Raw genomic sequence first — 20,586 nt, forward strand, 5'->3', positions numbered from 1 at the left:
ATTGTTTTGCATGGACCAAGGACTTGCTCCAATAGAGCAACTCCTGTACTCTAAATCAGTAGTTTTCAAACTATTGTTTGCAGTCATCCACGGAGAGCTGGCTTGTCACACGGTGCTGGCTGTAACCTTGTAAACAGAAATAAAAGACACTACAAAGATGTACTAAATACTTTCCCATTACATGGTCTAAGTGGATAAAACTGAAGGGACCATGCAGTGCTGAAAGAGCATGGGGAGGATTCTTGGATAAATCTTGGATTCTGAATGTGATTTTTGTGTACTTCTAAAGCTTCAGAAGCCTTCCACTGCTCCCTTGGAGTACCAGGACTACTCACCACAGAGAAATCTGTTAAGAGCATAACAGTAAAGAGCAGTGAAACCAAAGAGAGGAAGGCAAAATAAAAGCAATATACTTCAGGAAGGTAGATTCCAGTAAACTCGGGGAGACATTAGTTAAGAATTTATGGCAAGCAAGTTCATGGGGGAAAGGACTTAAAGAGATCTGGCAATTCCTCAAAGAAATGGTATTGAGGCACAAGTACAAACTGGCCCAATGCAGAGGAAGGATGGAAAGCGTAGAAAGAGACCAGCCTGGCTAAGTCATGAGCTTGTTATTAGCCCCAAACACAGGAAGAGAGCACAGAGAAAGTGGAAATTAGGTTACACTGCTGGGGACAAGTATTTTTCAGAAGATACAAAACTCGGGCCAAGGCACAAAGAGCTGCAATTAGCAAGGAAGACAAAGAAGAACAAGAAAGAAATATATAAGCAATAATTACATTAGCAACAATAAGCAAAGCAAGAATAATAGAGCAAGAATAATAGGAGAGAGGCAAAACTACAGGACTTCAGAAACCACTAAAGAGATCACTTGAGAACACGAAGCTAACACACTTCATTGAGTGCTAAAATATAAGACTTGAACTTATGAAGAAAGAACAAGCTAGGCAATTTTTAAATATGTTATATGTGAAAACAACTCAAAGTAGCTTTCATATCAATTTGACCCATTATCAAAATTTTCTTAGCAAAATGCCTGATAAAACCTCAGGACATAAGCAGTCCTCTGAGCACTTGTGAAAGAAAACAGGGGTAAGAAGCCTCTGCAAAGGGAAAATACAATACATAACTTAATTTGGAGAGATAGAAAGAAAGATAAAGTGTTCAATGACTGAGAAAATCCCACTAGCAAATGAACAACTAGCAAACATAGTCAAGAATAATGTTTTAGGTATTCCTGTGGGGAGCAGGGAGTTGGACTTGGTGAGCCTTATGGGTCCCCTCCAACTCAAGACATTCTACGATTCTATGAAATCATGTCAAGCCTTTTCTATAAAGTACCAGGACTTGCAGATGAGGATGCAGCAGATAATTCCATGTTTCCAGACACTATACAGGCTTTACACAAATGTCCCATAAGACATCCTCTTCAACAGCTTACAGAAGCTTTTTTTGACTCTCTTAACATAGAAAGGATAACTTGTTGGAAATCCATATCCAGAGTGTGCTTGTTTATATTCAGCTGTCAAAATGGAAGGCAGTATTGAGTGACGCCATGACCTGAATGAAGCCCAGCAGGCATGCATAAAAGTAGAATAGCAGGGGTAATCTACCAACTATACAAATACCATCTACAGAACAGCTGGCTAAGGAGGACCTAGGGGTAAATCAGAAGCTGAAAGTGAGCCAAGACAGGCTTGCTCTTACAGAAGAAGCAAAGACTCAGACTAGGTTATATAAACAGGATATATACCACAAAACAAGTGATGTAATCTGTCTGGTCGGATCAGCACTGATAAAACCACACGGTGTGCAGGATAGGGCATCCACAGTGAGGCACTGCCCTTCAAGAAAGGCTTAGATCCACTGGGCAAACTCTAATAGAATCACGGGATTTTCAGAAATCTTGGACACATTACCTAGACAGAATACTAAAAAAAAAAAAAAAAAAAGCCCTGAAAATAAATGTGGTAATAGTGAAGAACATAAACATTACTGTAAAGAGAAAGAGATTGGTTTTCTCTGTACCTGCATCTGCTGCCATCTGCTGATAGAACGATTTTTTATGTACCTGTGCACTGACATTCCCAAATCTCAGGCACACTCCTGTGGTTCCAATCAGACATTTTAAAAACCATTGTAGAAGACAAATTGTGTTTAAGCTTTCATTACTGTAATGAATATACCATACTATAAACCACTCATACCTTCATACTCAACTCCTGCTCAGAACTGTCACATTCCTCAGCATGAGCAAAATGTAGTACATATACGGTGTTCCCAAATTGTCTTTATTTAATGTTTCTTCACTTTCCTTTTAAGACAGCACATCACCCAAAACTTACTAATGTTATTGTTTCTAGCTTCCTTTCATATTCCTCTCTCCTACACAATAATGACCATAAATTCCAGCTAGATAGCTTAAATAACATTTCTTACACACACAGAAATCTCTCCTGAAATATCTCCGAAAAAATAAGAGTGCTGCTTTCCTGGTGACTGTCCAAGATCTGCTTTCAAAATTAAGCATGAGCAACTAAAACAGAAGTGAAAAATGCAGGGAAATCACAGCATCAAAATAACTTCAACAAAACACCTAGTCAAGTAGATCACCTGTGCAAAAGCAGAACACATTTTAAGGTTGAAAGCCCTTTTGTATCTCAGAGTAGAAATCACACTGAAACTCTTTTTAGGAATAATTCTTAGTGTTAGCTACTGTTTTTTTCCACAAGGGAATGAGAGAGAAATCTGTATCATGAGACCTGAATTACTTTGGTTTACAAAACTGCTGGACTGACAGTGCCACAGGCATTGATTGATACATTATACATTGGATGCATGGAAAGAATTCTTGAAAAGAAACAGATTAATTACTGCTTTAAAATACTAAGGTCCGAAATGGTTCATATTTCATTAAGTCAGCAAGGAAATTAATGCAGAATTAAAACTGTGTTTTGCCTACTCAGACTAAATTCTTTCCTCCTTAAAATGCCAATCCTAGAAACCGAGATAGATTTGCAAACTGTTTAGATGAAATTTTAATTTTTTTTTAAACTGTTACTCATTTATTGTCCTGATAAGGAACCACAATTATCTGATCTCCACTGCTACCACATTTTAAAGTTTGGTTAACAGATATACAACCAGGTGCTGTGGAAGAATTTAAGATTTCAAATCCTGTATAAACTGCTACTCCTTCTGCTGTCACCAGCAGAGAGTAAAAATTTATCCTCTCACATAATGTAAGTTCAAGAGCACCTATAAGGGCAGGTACATGAGTACAATTCTGCATGTACAAGACCATGATAGAGCCCTGTTTACTGCTTGAGAACATATTCTGTGTTCTTGAGGACAAGACACTTTAAAGACTTAGAGACAATACCTAAGCGACAAACTAATTGGTTGGATAGTTTTGTATTTAGGAAATAGCCATAAAATCTTCACTGATGTTGCAAAATTCAAGCATTGAAAAATTAGGAAATACCCTCTGCAACCTTGGCTTTCACAATTTCACTGCATTTTTCACACTGAATATCCTGCTCCAACAAATTACATGTTCCTGACCCAAAAAGTTTTTTGAGTTTTTGTTAGGAAAAGATAGCTTCTTCTAGTGTCATTTTAGCAACAGCCAAGCTGATACTCCTACAAAAAAACTCCAGCCCAAGACACTCAGATTTGCACAAAAGTCTAACAATTGGAAAATAAGCTTTTATAAAGTTTTACTAGAAATGGGAGGTAAATTTATTAATAACAAATATGTAATGTACACACAGCTGCAGGCACAGATGTATATACAGAACTAGTCCAGACTGGCAAAAATACTACAGAAACTTTGTGCCATTCTAACAGCTACAATGCTATTAAAATATGCAAAGGTATAATTTGCAATTTTTAAAAGAATTTGTGAAGCATCCATAACATAAACTTGTACTGTAGGTAGCATCCAGACAACCTGATTTTAATGGCAACACTTAAATTCTTTTGGATATGGTGTAATGCTTTTTTTTTCAATTTAGACCAGGGAGACTTTCATCATGCACCAATCTGCACAATGCAGTATTCACATTTTTTTTGTAAGGAATTGTACTGTCTTTTCTTCTTCATTTCAAAGTGCTCCCTTTCTCAGGGTACTGCTCTCTCTTTCATGGTGAGTCACTTGGAAGTACTCTAGCAGTGCTGCATCTTGCAAATAACTGAAGGCTTATGCTTCCTCCTTTATTTTGGTGGTCTCTAATTTGGGTGGTCTCTAATTTGCATTTGATTTAAATGTGAAAGCAGTTACTGTATGCTCAACTGATTTTTTTAAGGACACATTTAGTGATTGCCTAAGAAAAGGCTAAAATCACATATCTGCTATCAAGCAGGTCCTGACAAAAAGGATCATGTTCTCCTTCAGACATGAGAACAAGCAATAGCTATTACTAGTCAACAGTAATTGAAGAGAATAGCAGGGCTCATTTGAAGTTTAATTCAGGAGGATCACAGTAGCAGCACTAGTTCCAGTGTGCTGGTCATATTTCTGTCCTCAGAATGACCCTGAAGGGCTCCTGTTCCCCTTCTCAGCATCAATGCAGGCAGTCCCCTGAGGATGGACACTCCCCCACCTTCAGGAGGTTAGAAGGATTAAATAATAGATGCAAGATTTATTTACAGGTAACTGGGATGCTGCAGTGTTACATTTCTACGCCACATAGTTCAAAAGGTCTTGCAAAACACCAGATGATAAGGCTGGGAATGAAAGGAGGCAGTTTAAGCAATTTATCTATAAAGGAAGGAAATAGCTTTTTTGAGGATGAATCACAGTTCCTGTGAAATCAATTGATTCAGCGAGAGCAGCTATTCACTCTGGTAAGGTAACTTTAGTTGTTTGTAGAGGTAGCTCCAGTGTGCATTTACTGATTGAGTAAGTACAATTGAAGTTCATATTCTATTATTTAGAATTATCTCCCTGATTTGGTGAATGAACACACATGCTATCCCTTTAGACCACAAGTCTTACTTTAGACACTGGGCACATATTTGAGGAAAAGAAACACTTCTTTTATCAGTAGAATTCTTTTACACAACTATTCCTCTTCAACTGCACCCATAACACCCAAAGAGACACAGCAAGTCTGAAGTGAAAAGAACTGAGTGAAAATACAGGTAACATTTGTCTGCTCTTTCCATTCTCCTGGCTTTCATTTATGACCACTGCTGCCGGAAAGAGTTTGACAGATATTTTTGGTGTGGCACAGGATGGCAAAAGTAAAGAGAGAAAGAGAGAGATGAAGCAGTCAGTGAGAGAGAGAAAAAGGAAGAAAGAGAGAAAAAGAGATCACAGTCCTGGCTCCAGAGCTGACCCAGCTGATGGGGTGTCCAGTGTCCTGGGGCCCACGTGCACCCAGATTGGTGGTGGTGCCTTTTTACAGATAAGTTTTCCCCACCCTGGAGATAAATTTCTCTCTTTCTATGCAAATCAGTTCTCATGAGCAGTTCACTCTTTCAGACCTTTCTGGATGCTGTGTTGTGCTTATCTCCAGGAGCCAGAACAAGGACATTTGTCCCAAAGTGCTGCCCTTGCTGTGTATGTCTCCTTCTGCAGTCACATCCTGTTCTTTCTCACAGCATGTTCTTACCAACAATCTTTGACTGGAATTACCAACAACCTTAGCTGGCTCCACAGCTATCCAGCTATTAGTAGATATGCCTGGATACCTACACATTACCCCCTTTATCTTCTAGGTGTCTACAAACTCAGCATAAAATAGGAAAACAGCTATAATTAAAGAGGAAGAATTTTAAGTTGATCCTAAGTAAGAAGGTCTGAATAGTTCCCAAACCCATGGCTTACAGACTGACTTTTTCTGCTGAAACTTCTAAAATATTTGATCTCTTTGTCTACATAGTCATTGGCATAGAGTTGAGATGCATCTGTAGACATTCAAAGTTATCTGCAATAACATATTACACAATGTCCAAATCAGAGATGCTTAATGAAAGTAAATTAAAGAGCATAACCAAACAGAAGACTATGGGAAGTTATAGAAAGGTAAGTATTGTAAAAAAAATATAGTCACAACACCCAGATTACTGGTGGGTTTAGAAAGATATTTCCATTGCAAAGGGATCATAGCGTTCCATCTCTCTGACTAGAAATCCTAAAATTCCCAGGCCACCAGCAATAAAAGGAAATATCTGAAGGATCCTACAGCAGCACAGACCCTCAGTCTTTGTCTTGCATCACTTGTGTGGGACTTCTACCATTTGTTTAAATGATGTATTTGAATTGCTTCTATTGCAAACATTTGCTGCCCCCAAAGACTCCACAGCTCAGTTCCCATGGCTCTGTGTACTTTAAAAGATGTGTCATGTGTGCAGTATCACATTTCTTTGGCTGCTATAGAAGTGAAAGTACATATCTTTAACAACATTAGAAAATGAAAAAAAGGGATATAAAGCATGAAGACTAAACAGCACAGTTTGAAGTTACTTACTGAGGGAGGTTTGGCTAAATTGGTAACTGACGTACCAGTGACTTTCTTTCTGTTTAATATTGATATGAAACACTAATATAATCAAAATAACCCCTTTATCTAGACAGTAGGAGTCCTGCCTATTTGATTTGTGCATTGATTGCAAAACTGTGTCCATTTGTTAAAAAAGAGTCAATGACTGATTAGTATCTCGTTATTTCTGCATTTTCTTCTGCAATGTAAGTGTTCCATTACTTTCTGAAGCACATCTTTATCAGTGTTTTTAATGAACAATGGCACTGTGTTATATGTGTCCAAAGAGAGAATAGAAAGCAATCCTTGTGCTATAAAACTAATATTTTGCTGCTTAAATTCCCCATCCAGTCTGTAAAGAGGGGAGCAAAGTGCCCCTCATTTACTAACCTACAGAGGAAGAGAACCAACTGGGATACTGTATTTTGCAAGAAATTAAAACATGAAAGGTGTCAAGCAAGCAAAAGCCAGGGACACTGATAAAACATAAGCATGATAGCAAAATAGGATCTGCTTGTGGAAAGTAAAATCGAATCTGCTATAGAAGTAATTCAGCATCTCACACATATACATTGTTATATACCTTCTATAAAAACACACAGAACCCATGTAAGCATAGTCCTATATCCACAAATGCAGGATAAACTTAAAGAGGAATGAGTGGAAAGACAGACAAATGTCCCAATAACATTTTGGCATCACAGCCAGTAGTAACACATGAGAAATAACATGTAAGTGTGCAAAGAAAACCCAATATATTTTGAAGTGCATATACCCAAATAAGCTGACATTAAGCAAAAAGGGCCTGTCTGCATTTTGTGCAGTCCTATTTGGAACCATGCCTGTAAATCTGGACTCAGTACATATGTTAGAGTAGCACATTAAATTCTTTTTCATCTGTTGCAGAGAGCTTTCCCAACGGTTAAGCTCCTAAGAAGGTTTTCAATTATCTAGAAATACATTACCTTGCACTTCATACTATCATGCTGTTACTCCAGTCTCAAGACCATTCAAATCTTTCTCTGTGACCGCAATTAACACCAGGTGCCTCCCAATGCTATGGCAGCGCATACAGGCATTATGGCTCTTGTCTTGAGTTCGTGGCCTGAAATTATTATGTAAAAGAGAAAAAAAATAAAATGAGAAATTAGATAAGAACTAAGGCCACTGAGTCTATATGAGTTAACTATAGTTTCATACAACATCTGTAACTTAGCCAAGACATGATCCCAGATCACCAGGGTCTCAGCTAATGCCTAAACTGCAAAACAGTGTTTTGTGGGTGGGAATCATGCTAAGCCAATGAGTCCCCAAGACCATCACTGACATGACAACTTGGCATTTTTTCCTTCTTCTTAATGCTATCAGTGGTAACAATTTTACTTGCAAGAAACATTTGTCATATACAGGCATGATATTGCATTGTTTATATATCAAAGAAATTTTTATGCTCATTCAAGTTATAATGGCAGTGTTTCTCCCTTAGAAGTAGCTCTAGAAATTGACTATATACTGTTAAAATCCTGTCTGACAACAAGAATTTTTGCTTTCCTTGTTTTTCTCTAACATTTATTAATACAATATCTGAGTTGTTCATTCTTGTTAATTTAACTTTTATGACACTGATATGGAATGAAGGGGACATACCACCTTTCAGATACATTAGAGTTGTTGAGTACATACTTATATATTCTAGGCAATTACTCTGAAGTTTGCATTATTTTCTAGGCTTTCCCTGAAAAGCAAATGAGAAACAAGAACCAACCAACCAAAAAAAGCCCCCAGGCTATGAGGTTTGTCCTTTTTATTCTCTCTGGTTTTCCTTTTTTTTTTTCATTGTTACATTTTTAAAAGTTTGTTCTTTTAGGTTTTGTAAACTAAGAGAAGAATTTTAAGCTACAAACACAGCAACTGTGCTAAAGGAGTAACCCATCAGTAGCAGCTGCTGTCCTCAGCAAGGCCCTGAGATGCACCAGGAAAAATTACCACTTGGCCAGACACAGATATACTAGCTCACACATGAGCAGTGGAATGCAGAAAACTGGGTCATAAGTGCACTTTTATGTACCCTTTTTCACATCTCCTCCTCTCTTCTCTGTATTTCGTTATGCTAAAGGGTTCTAAAGTGCTGTGAAGAATGTGTCATGCATTGACACTCACAGGTCTTCCAAACATCAGTCTATATTGCCTCCACCCTTCGAGGGGGTCTACAGTTCTTAAGATCTATGTTATCCTAGTTTCGGTCCCATTCCCCTTACCTAAGCAGTCTACCACAGAACAAATGGGTCCATCTTTTGTTCTCCCCTTCCGATTTTATCCATGTTTAGACTTGTAGTCCCTAAGTATACAGCGATAAAAACTAAAAGGGAATAAATTCACGCTCATGGTTTACCATTCACTTTACCGTTACCAGCAACATTCCTTTGTATAAGTCAAATCCATTTTCAGACCTTATCTCTATTCTTTTGTTCCATTCAAACCCATCTTGCTTCCATAGGGAATCTTGTCAGTTTTCTCTTCCTTGACCTTCAGCCCATGGCCCCACCATTACCTGCCATTTTAGGCATCTATCAATTCCCTCTTGGAACTCTGTTCCATGAATTACACTGAACAGAGTGCCTCAAAAAGGTAGACTTTCTCAGCGATGGCACTTTACTGTACTCTCTTCTGTGCTGTGGGCTATATCCTCCTCCAATGTACTTCATGTTGGAATTGGCTCCTGCTGGAGCCCTTGAACAGACACTTTAGTCTCTTAATGTTGCTTAAGACAAACTGAGTGGAAAAGGCTGGGTAGTTTCTGCTGGGTGTGGTGCACTGAGGCAGCTGTTAATTACCAGTGTCACAGCAAGAAGTAGGATAATATACCAAATGCAAGAAGGGGAAGGGAGGCAAGCAGGAAGGGAGTGGGGATTAAGGGACACGGCACATCTTGGTTTCCTAGCTTTCATAAGGAACTGCAGCCTAAATGTTTTCTTTATCTGTCTTGCTAAGCATTTATCAGCTCCATTTCTTGTCAGTTCCCTGTCCATAATATTGTACTCTGTGTGTGTGTGTGTGTATCCCATGCACCACCCCCAATTCAGTGCTCCATTCTCCTTGCCCATCTGCCCCCTGCAAGCCAACATTCCAGTCCCCATGCTTTCCCTGGGTCAGTCCTTTTCTCCACTGCATTCCAGTCAGGTATCTCCTGCCCCAGCACTGCCTGCACAGCTGGGGTGCAGGATAGACCCTGCTTCTCCCAGCAGCTGCTTGCCTGGAGCAGAGCTGGCCCAAAAGCAGCTGGGAGTGACTGTGCTGAGAGAAGTTTTGTGCCTTGGCTACTGCACAGCACAAACAGCTGTGTTTTCAGAGTGACGTGTAGAGGCTGGCCAGCGCGAGAGGCCGTCTCCATCCATCTCGAGATTAAGGTGCTGAACTCTTCTGAAGTCTTGCAGCATATTCCAAGTGAAGTAATTCAAAGCGTAACTTGGCTGTGTGTGGGTGGAGCTCCATGGGAATAGCTATAAGCACTCTGCCAAGCTGCAAATACCATAGTAAAGAGATGGCAGGGCTGTTCAAAGAAGAGGTTGATGGATATCTTTCTTAATTTGAAAGTTTTCTTCTATCTGAATGGAAGAATTACATACAAAAACATGCCTCCAAATGCCCAATTAAAACAGAAATTCAGTCTGAAGTGTGAGTAAAACCTTGAAAGATTTATAAGCAACCAATGATAGATTCCTAAAAAAAAGTCAGAGCTTTCATAAAAGACTGCTACCAGCCCTAACTTTAATTATTGTTGTATATGTACAGCTACAGATCCATGTGTTCTGCTCCTAGTTTATACAAGTTACAGCTTATTTCTTGCAAGTTCAAGGAAGTGGGTCTTGTGGAATTATCTGATAGGAGAAAATAATTTCACAGGAATTAGTTTAGGCAGTACATTCAGACAAGTAAGAAAAAAAGCAACAGCAACAAAAAACAACAAAGAAACAAAATCCACTAAAAAAAACCCAACGACAGTCATGATGTTTTAAACAACAGTCAAATTCACAGCAGAAGTCAAGTTTATCAGCACTTTAAATGGGACAATATGATGTAAGTGTGTGGGCAAACAGGAAGCTTTTGAGATTATGAGATTATCAAAGACTTGAAATGCAAGGATAAGAACTGTAGACCAGGGACAGAAGTTAGTTTATGATATTATTCCACAAGGTAAGCAATGCAGTCAGATGGTAGACTAGAAATACTTCATTAATTGCTTCAGAAATTGTAAGGGGCTATAATTTATGTACTTAAAAGGCTCATTTTCTGCTAAAGAAATTTATCTTAAAGCACTTTAGAGTTTACATTTACAACATACATTAGAGCTAAATGTATACCATACATTTAGACTTCCTTAAAATCAGACCTTCCTCTAATTTTTAATAGCTGAAGGTTACCTCACTCTTGAACCTCTTGTTAATACAGGTTTGTTTATCCTTAGAGATTGAGTTAATGGCAACTTAACACCAATGACAATATTTTTTGGATAGGCATAAATGAAAGGAGGATTCCACTGATGTATCTCTAAAGCTTTGGATAAGACAATTAGAAGCAAAATAAAGTAAGGCCAATGTTAACTAATTCTGGAAATCTCTGCCAAATTGTTTTCACTTCTGAATGTTTTTTTTCCTACCATTCTGGCAGAGCTGTACATCAGCATGGCATGAAGTCACTCTGTGGAACTGAGTGAATAACTGATCCTTCAGTTCACCTAATAAAGAGCTAGATAATTTGTTGCCTAAAATAAGATGCTGCCCCTTGCTTTCATGTGTTTTGTCTCTTTTCAGTTAAATGTAGGAAAATTATTTCAAAACTATAACAAAAATATGAAATATGCTCATAAAAATCTCTATATCAAAATACCTGAAATTATTTATTGAGTTGGACAAGTTTTCACTGAGATTAATTTCTCACTTACACTTCATTTTCTAATTTTTCCAACCTCTATCCATTTGTTCACTTCTGTTTTAGTTTGGTCAAATGATTGATTGTGATTATTTGAAATTATTTAAATTAACTATATTGGGGAAAATAGTAAACAGTAACTTCTTTTGCAGTTTTATGAATTTTGTTTGCCTGTGATAAATGTAGCAGATGCAGTCCAAAACAGCAAAAGAAAACAAGAAAATTCCCAAAGATGCCAAATTACCATAAAACCTTTTATTATATTGATCACCTGAGTTCTGCGTATCTCTCAAAAAAAGAAAAAAATTATGAATGAAGAAAGCTAGCAAAGATCAATAGTAGTAGGCACTGGATCTGAAAAGTAGACAGCACTATATTGCTGAACTAGATTTTTTTGGTGATAAAACTAAAACCTGTATCCTTGTAATGCTGTTGGTCAAGAATTTGATCAGAAAATAAGCATGTATAAGCTAGTCCAATTCTTCATTAACAGAGAAAATTACTATTATCCATTGTGGCCAGAATATAAACACTGTCCAGATTATTTTGCATTCCAATTAAAGAAAAGAAACACGATGGAATGTTGCTGGCTTGTTTGTTTTTTAAGTTGGTTTTATTTTTTTTTTAACATAATTGATAAGAACTCTCTTTTTATTGACTGTGGTAAGATCAGAATACTTCGGGGAATTCCTTGCTCACAAGCCCAAGGTTGTCTTTCCAGACAGCACACAGAAAAGACGCCTCTTACCCTCTCTGTTTGCTAGTATCTCAGTACATTAATGTTTCCACCATTCCTCCACTCTTTAGATACTTTTAATACATACACACACCTATGTCCTCGTCTTCTCTTTTGTAGATATTCTGCAAGACACAGCAAGAACCAAAAATCTCAGACACTGATCTACAAACAGCTGAGTCTTTAGATACTAAAAAGGCAACTCAGTCATCGTCCTTCATCTGCTCACATTGCAAAGCTTGGGAACACTGAGAAGCAGCAAGGGAAGCTGGAGTCAGTATCATATGTTAGCAGCATTTATGCTTCAAAAATTTCTGGCAAACATTTCTTTCCTAATTGGGGAAACCAGCATAGCCTTGTTTACAGATGAGTCCAAACCATTCTCCAGGTTTTGTGTTTGGATGATGTGTCACTGTTTCAGCCATCAATCAAAGAACAATAAATGTACTTGTTTCCACATTTTGACTGAGTGGGCAGCAGCTAACATACCTATCAGCTTGAGTGCAGTCTGAAGACTCCTTAGATCAAAAATGCATTCACTAGCAGCCATTCAGCATCTAGCATAACATGCCATATTTTTTCACTAATGAGCTACAAACAAAATCTCATCTGCGTATTTGGCTGTACTGGAAAAGGTAAGAGTCACAGTAAATACCTGACAGAAATGCAGACTCAAACTGATGGGAGTAATTAAAGTGCTCTCCAAAAGAACTTGCTGTGAGAAGGAGAGACCCCGAGGGGCACAAAATATCTGGGGAGAAAATGAAAATATCAAAACAGAAGCACCAGTCTGAGTCTGTCTGAGACCAAACTGATGTTGAGACTGAAGTGACTAAATGGGCTCAGATACCACAGCATGTTCAGCCACACACTTGTAGTTGAATGTCAACAAGTGCCACCACTTGCACCTCGTGCAGAAGCCATGGCACAGCCCAGGACAGAAGCTGGGCTGGCCAGCATGGTGCTTTCTCAAGTGACTTCCCTATCCTTCATCAGGCCACAATTTGATCCAGAAGAAAAGACACAGACTCATAGCTCATAGAATGGTTTGTATGGAAAAGGAGCCTTAAGGATTATCTATTTCCAACCCCCCTGCTCTAAAGTCCAGTCAGGCCAGCACAGACATCACAGGGGACAGTCTGGTGATCGTGGGGGGCACTGAGATTTGTACTTCTTTTGCTCACAGGCTTCATTTAAGGACTGTGGACCCTCTGACACATGGAGGGCATGTTCCTGTGTTTGGCTACCTTGATAAATTTTCGCCTGTTCTGTGACCCATGGTGACTGACTGCTGACTGCTGCACTTCAAGCAGGTTTATAACTGGCTTAGTAACATTTTCAAAAATTTGAAAAACAAAGTAACTTCATTCAGGCATGAGTATATTATGTATTATGAATGAAGTTGCTTGAGATCCCTCCTTTTTCCATATTTGATTCATAGTCAGTAGTGCTGTTACACTACATAGACAATATTCAGTTTCTAATATATATACCATGAACAGCCCTATTTTCAGCTGTAAAAAACACAGCATACAAACAATCTGAACTATATTCATGGTTGTTGATTGCCAAATCAGTGTATAAAATACAAAAATTTTTCAAAGCAAGCTACAAAATAGAGGGTAATAAATTGCAATTCCCGCCATAGGAAGATGAACAGAAATCTCTTGAACCAAGACTCAAAGCCAGACACTGTGCTTCCTGTCTTTTAGATCTTCTAACATGTAAATCGACCATTACAAAGAGGATTAACCACTAGAAGTGTACAACTGAAGCCCAACATTCAGCCCTGCTCTTTATTCACCACCAGAGCAGACCAGGTGTCCAGAATCCTAATGCTGGGCTCTGCAGTTGGGGTTTATATGATCTGCATACTAAGCACAAGTCACCATTGTATTCTGGCTTTAATTTATTGGTGGCCTTAACAACTGGCTATTTTACTGCTAATTGTACTTTAAATTGCTTGTACAAAATCAAACAGTACTTGGGACTCTAAACACGCACTTTCATGAAGTACAGTTATTTTTTAAAACTGTTTATTTTATCAGAATTAGATTTATGCTCAGAGAAGTAAGGCTTTCTCACAGAAAATTGCCTTTTGGTATTTTAGTTATGTTAATGGCTTAAGCTTTTTTTTTTTTTGAAGGCTTTATAGTATGTACTGTAAATGAGATGATGGTATAAGAAAGCATTTTCAAAAGTTGACAGAATTTAATCAGAGGTATATCTCTGTCATTGCCCTCAGCATTTGAGAATCTCCCCTTTTAGCATTTCTTGCAAAAACAGGACTAGGTATTCTGACAAATTTCATTTTGGAAAACCAGTCTTATTTATCAAAAGTCACCACATGGCTTCAGTTTGTACTTTAAAGTATATCTTGTTATGATGGCTGTGGAACAAAGCTGAGGGCTGGCAGGGAATACGGAGTCCACCTTGCCTGACTGCAGATGTGGATGTTCCTCTGGTACAACCTAGTCTGTATCTTCTGAGAAGCGATTTCCTCTTGGAGAAAACAAATTTAAACTACATGGCTTGTTAAATATTTTGGGATCTGTCTTGCTGAAGTGCACTGTGAAATAATAATAGCTAGCTTCTGTTCCTGAATCTCAGAGCACTTTATGGATCTAGAAAAGATCTCTCTTCTTAGACCATATTAGTAGATGAAGAGACCCTCAGGCTTAAAGGATTTAGGTAACTTATCCTGGGTCACACTAAGCCCCTTTTGCAAAGCTGGTAGCAGACACTGTATGTGTCATTTCCACCCTGTGGTCCAATAACAAGATCATAATTTTTTCAGTAAAAATTGAGGATCATCTTGATCTACACAAAATACAGGAATTGTCACATAACTCAGAAACAAGATCCACTCTAAAGACCACAGGACTGCATGCCTACTCTTCCAGAGTCTGGCTTCATTTTTCCACTTCAAAATATTATCCAGGCAGAGTTGATGGAATTCTTCTATTTCAATGTTTACCAGATGTGCAGTTACCCATGATGAAAGTAAAATTTCTAATGTTACGGGACTGCAAGGTCAGAAAAATATAGTGAGAACTATGGCAGCCAAACAGTACACTCTAGGTTATGTGTGAGAAGTTATTTGGTCCACTCTGTATTTAACCTTGCCAAGCAAGCTTAAGTCCTTCTGCTCTCAAAACATCAAACAATTGTGTTTCCATCCCATGGAGTACAGTCCTCATGTTGTCAGCCATGGAATAACCTGTGATGCTTCCAACAGCAGTGAAGTAGTTTAAAGTGCTTGGAATAAATGAATGAACAAAACCAAAATGAAGACATAAAGTATAATGCTCAAAAAACAAAAACAAACAAAACCCTCAAACAAACAAACAACAAAAAACCCACAAAACCCTCAAATTTTATCTCAAATTCAGATCATAAAAGTAAAATCCTGGTTGCAAGTGCTGCTTTTAAATTAAGAAATTAATTTAAAAATATTTTAGCAGTGTATTTTAATGAAATTCTTAAAAACAGTAAGCCTTGGTTGAAATCTGCAAACATTGGATGGGTTTTAATATATGATAAGCAATAGATTTAAAATCTCTGTGAAAGATGTAAGCAGTAGTGCACTCTGCTTTTTAACTCCCAGAACACACTGAAATCTCTGTAATTTTCTTGAATGAATGCTCCCCCTGCAGAAGTGCAGACCTGCCCCTCAGCCCCATGGCCTGTGAAGAGTTGTTTCACAATGTGCAGCAACTCGGTGAAGAGTGCAAAGATGGTAACTGGACTGGCTGGTCTTTTCATTCTTTTCCCTTTCAACTTTGGCAAAGACACAAACCTAATAACCCTGCTTTTAAGAATAGTGCTGTAAATATTTTCACTGTTCAGAGGAGGGCAAGGGCTTGATGTCATATTTCATTCAAGTAGCATCACTGAGATCATGTGTCAGATTAGCTCAGAGGAACTACTACAAGCCGAAATGCTAACGTGGCAGCAGCAAACACTTCGCAGGCTATGACATACAACTGTTGAATCTTTCAGAATAATTTGAGGGACCTGTTTAGATTGAAGACTGACATAGGATGTGGTTAGTCTATCAACACCTACAGCATTTTCTCTGATTAGAAAGATCTGAGAAGCTGCAAGATGACACTTTAAACTGTGTTACTGGAAAATCTGTGGTAGGCTTGAAAAAAGTTATTGATCCTTCTTTCTTCTATCTCTGCTTTCAAGGCACAGACAACTAAACCATCATTATTTATAAATTCTGGCAAATGTAAATAGAGTCTTGAAACTTTACTGGACCTTAAGTTTTCAAGGTTCTTGATTATTTATCTTTAGAAATGTGATACTGTCATGTGACAGAGGCTTGGCAGAGCTCTACTTTGTGGACATATCTGGAGTTGAATTGAGTCATAAATAATGACCTATGATTCTTTCCCTTATGCTTAATGTATATTGTGACAATTGTGTGTAACTAAAAATGAGGAAAAAAGTCTGGAACAAGGACAGAGTTCAACCTGATTGAAAGATAGTGAGTTGAAACACTGAAAGATTGTAAGCGCTTGATTTTAAAAGTCATATTTATGTATCATGTTTGAGGATTGCACATCAAGAATTTTACCCCTTGTCATCCTGTTCAACAGATTTGAGAAAAAAAAGGTTGGATTATTACCCTGGAAGATATACATATACATATACATATACATATACATATACATATACATATGCATATTTTGATGGTGTTGTCAATTTTCCTGTTTGATGTTCCTTACCTTCAGTCTTCAAATGTTTGAGGCGACTTAGACAATGTGTTTGGATTACTTGCTAATAGTTCAAGTGTCTAATTCATGAGAAAGAATGACACACATGTATCTGTCACTTCCCATTGAAGGAGAACTAAGAGCTGTTCAAAGAATTGTGAGCAAAGGTGAAGGAGCTCCACTTCTATTTTGTTAAATAATAAGGCACAGAAAGATTGCATTGTTAAAACATTCCCAAATAGCTGTGAATGGTTCATTTTTAAAAAAAAGTCACCTTAAAAAAACCCATCACCATAAGCATACACACCCTCTTACTCTGTTTACTGAAGTCAAAATTTTAGAAGAGGAATGCCTTTTTTCCATAATTCTTCTCATTGTATAAATACTATTTGTGATATGTTGTTTGATAATTTGAAACTTGTTCTTCCACTTACACAGCAAAACCAATACTCGTGACATAAAATAACTGAAGCCATCCATGGTAGAGAACATACAGAAATATTAAGAAACAATCAACCCAAGGTCTTGTCTTGTCCTCTCGCTATGGTTTCTCCATCTATAAAATAAAGAAAAGATAATGAGTTACTGTGTGAAATATTTTCAAATCTGCAGATGGGAATCTCTGCATGGGAACCAGATATTATTTATTATAACTAACATTAGCAATATTGAGTAAAATCTACATTTTGGGAAACTAGCTTACACATAGAACTTTTGCTAATTTAGACACCCTTATAGAGATGCAGATTAAACGTAAATATATATTTATATTTCTTTTCATCCAAGCAGCTGTACAGCAAGTCAGTATTTCACAAACTCATACATACCGTACTTTCCTTTCAGAGTCTAATAGGAGACAGGATTCTGGATGTGTAACAAACAACATTAGACAGTCTGAAAAGACAGGCCTGAAAATTTGAAACCTTAGGGAAAATGTTCATGATAATCTGGATAATACATGCAACCAGTATATACTTTTTCACTCTACACATGTCCTCTGACATCACTCTTGGCCTTAAGAATTGAAAATGAGGGTCTAATAAAAGTTTCCAGTTTTCCATAGATAATGTAGCCTTCCAATAGACATGGGTTTAACCGTACTTAAAATATTCCAGGAAAACTCTTTTCATGTGTATTGGGTTTGCATGGCCTGGTTTTTGGTAGCACGGGGGTGGGCTACAGGGGTGGTTTCTCTGAGAAGCTGCCAGAAGCTTCTTCCATGCCCAGCAGAGCCAATCCCTGGTGGCTCCAAAGAGGGAGGTGCTGCTGGCCAAGGCTGGGCTGATTGGAAATGGTGGTAATGTCTGTGTGATAACGTATGTAAGAAGAAATCAACCCAAAAGTTGTGGCGTAGTAGTAATTCTGAGTAGAGAAGAGTGGAATGAGACCAAGTAAGAAGAACAACTCTGCAGTCACCAAGGCCAGTGAGGTAGGAGGGGGAGGAGATGCCCATGGTGAGGCAGCTGTGCCCCTGCAGCCCGGGGATGAGCCCCACCCCAGAGCAGGTGGGTGCCTGAGAGCCCACAGGAGACCCAGGGAGAGGGGCCCAGCTCCCAGGCTGGAGCAGACTGTCCTTGAAGGACTGCACCTGTAGAACAGGGACCCACTGCAGGGGGACTGGTGCCCATGGGATGGACTCACATCGCAGCATTTGCAGGGAGCTGTTGCTTGTGGGATGGAGCCATGCTGGAGAAATTCATGGAGAACTGTCTCCAGTGGGAGGGACCCCACAGTGCAGCAGGGGAATGACTCCTCTCCCTCACTGGTGAGAGAAGCCCTGGGTGATGAACTGACCACAACCCTCATTCCCTGTCTCATTGCACTGCTGGGGTAGGAGGTAGAGCTGGGAAGGAGGGAACAGGGTGGGAAAGGTGTTTTTAAGGGCTTATGTTAATTCTCATTATCATCTGATTTTTTTAGTAATAAATTCCCTTCACATCTCTAAGTTGATCCCGTTTTGCCCACAACGATATTTGGTGAGTGATCTCTCCTGGTCCTTATCTCAAACCATGAACCATTCGTTAAATTTTCTCCCCTTTGTCCAGCTGCAGAGAGGAGGGAGAGCAGCTTGGGTGGGGGCCTGGCATCTGGCCAGCATCAACCCAAAATGTTATGTCTTTTCCTTTGTTCAGATATCAAAACTGTTTATTTAGTTCAGCCCACCTTTTATTAGAGGTAATTTTCATTTTTGTATCTGACCTACAGAATAAAATACTGCTTTGCTGTTGTAATGAAGTGAGTAATATTAATCTCTACACCAGAATGTATCTCTTTGTGGGAATGCTAATTTATGAATATTAACATATCATCATTCTTCAGGTTGTTAACATAGTGAATAACAGATTTTCTTGGGGGGGGCGGGGGAGTGTTGGTATTTTGCTTTGGTGTCTTGATTTTACCTATTTGGACAAAAGAAAAGAAGCATCACTTGGGTTATAGGTAATTCACAGTCCATTCTTTTGCCTAATTCTTTCCTCCACAATGACACTAATCCATGGATAGTGCCCCATGAAACTGTGGCCTACGAAAGCAGTGAATAAACCAGAAAATGTATACCCTTTACTGGGACTGGAAGCTATAAATTCCATGAAGAGTCAGCTGTGGGTTTGTTGCAGGTTTCAAGTAGTTGGCTACTGTGCAGGCATGCTCCCTCAGGATCACGTCTGAAACCAAAATATAAATCAAAACATTTTAATTCATTCACAAGGTTTCATCCATTCCATCTCTTTAAAGATGTCAAAACCACTACCCTTGCCTTAAGCATTTTTAAGCCATTCTATAAATTTACTGAACATACTTCTGTCTGAATGTGCATAAACTATTCTCTTTAAATCAAATGAGAAACTATAAATAACATTAAACCTTATTCGAGATTCAGATTCAATTGCAGATTCAGATTACAGTTAAATTTAGATTTATTTCATTAAATGCATTAAACATGATTCATGCTTTGTTCTTTCTGAAAAATCAAGACTGTTTTTCCATTTGAGAAGGCAATATTTCTGACTACATAGTTGAAGAACCTACGGCAAAAAACACAATGCAGCTCAAGCATTTCCTGCAAGAATTACCTGTGAACAATAAGATAGTAACAGACTTCTTTGTGATTTCTGATATTAACTGCTCAGTTGTTTATAAAATTACAGATTTCACTGTTATTCTACATCCTTCTAATATTTCTTCACTAGAATAATTTTTATTACTGGTTGGTAGATAAAATACTGCATCATTTCTGGATGGATATCTCTTCTACAGAAATGCCTTTAGGAAACTTCATTAATCTTATGTCTTTTTTTTCAAATTTTTCTGATGAACAAAGGAAAAATACATTTCATGTTCCTGTCCAAGCAAACAGTACTTCATGACAAATGTAAAAACTACCTTCCAGATATCTTCCATATCTGCTGCATATTTTGTGATATTGTTTTGTGCAAGCCTGCTTAGAATGAAATAGAAATACAGCAGTTCCCTGCCATTTATTTTACTAGTGGACTGTGCTAGCAAAGCTTAGGAACAAACCTAAACAGAGAACAGCAACATGCTGTCTGAAGCTGTCCTATGGCAGACCAACACTTATTATATAAAATTTCTGCAGGAATTCAGCCAATGGAGTTGGGTTGCCTGCAGCTTCTAAACATGACTGAAAAGCCATAAAAGGCAGGCAAAATTATAGAGGAAACTGAGAAAGGTATGCATCTTCCCTTTGTGC

General features: G+C 38.2%; 1 long non-coding RNA gene across 2 annotated transcripts in view; it reads right to left on the minus strand.

Moving 5' to 3' along the window:
• Positions 1-20,586, minus strand: part of LOC108445660 — a 120,817-nt gene that overhangs the window by 19,888 nt on the left and 80,343 nt on the right. For both annotated transcript variants that reach the window (XR_001860609.1, XR_001860610.1), the window contains 3 exons: positions 19,434-19,540; positions 17,312-17,433; positions 7,454-7,593 (listed from right to left, as the gene is read on the minus strand). This is a non-coding gene — a long non-coding RNA (uncharacterized LOC108445660). The remainder of the gene's footprint in view (positions 1-7,453; positions 7,594-17,311; positions 17,434-19,433; positions 19,541-20,586) is intronic.

The sequence above is a fragment of the Corvus brachyrhynchos genome, unplaced genomic scaffold (genome assembly GCF_000691975.1).
Source record: "Corvus brachyrhynchos isolate BGI_N302 unplaced genomic scaffold, ASM69197v1 scaffold42, whole genome shotgun sequence".
In the NCBI taxonomy this organism is placed as follows: domain Eukaryota; kingdom Metazoa; phylum Chordata; class Aves; order Passeriformes; family Corvidae; genus Corvus; species Corvus brachyrhynchos.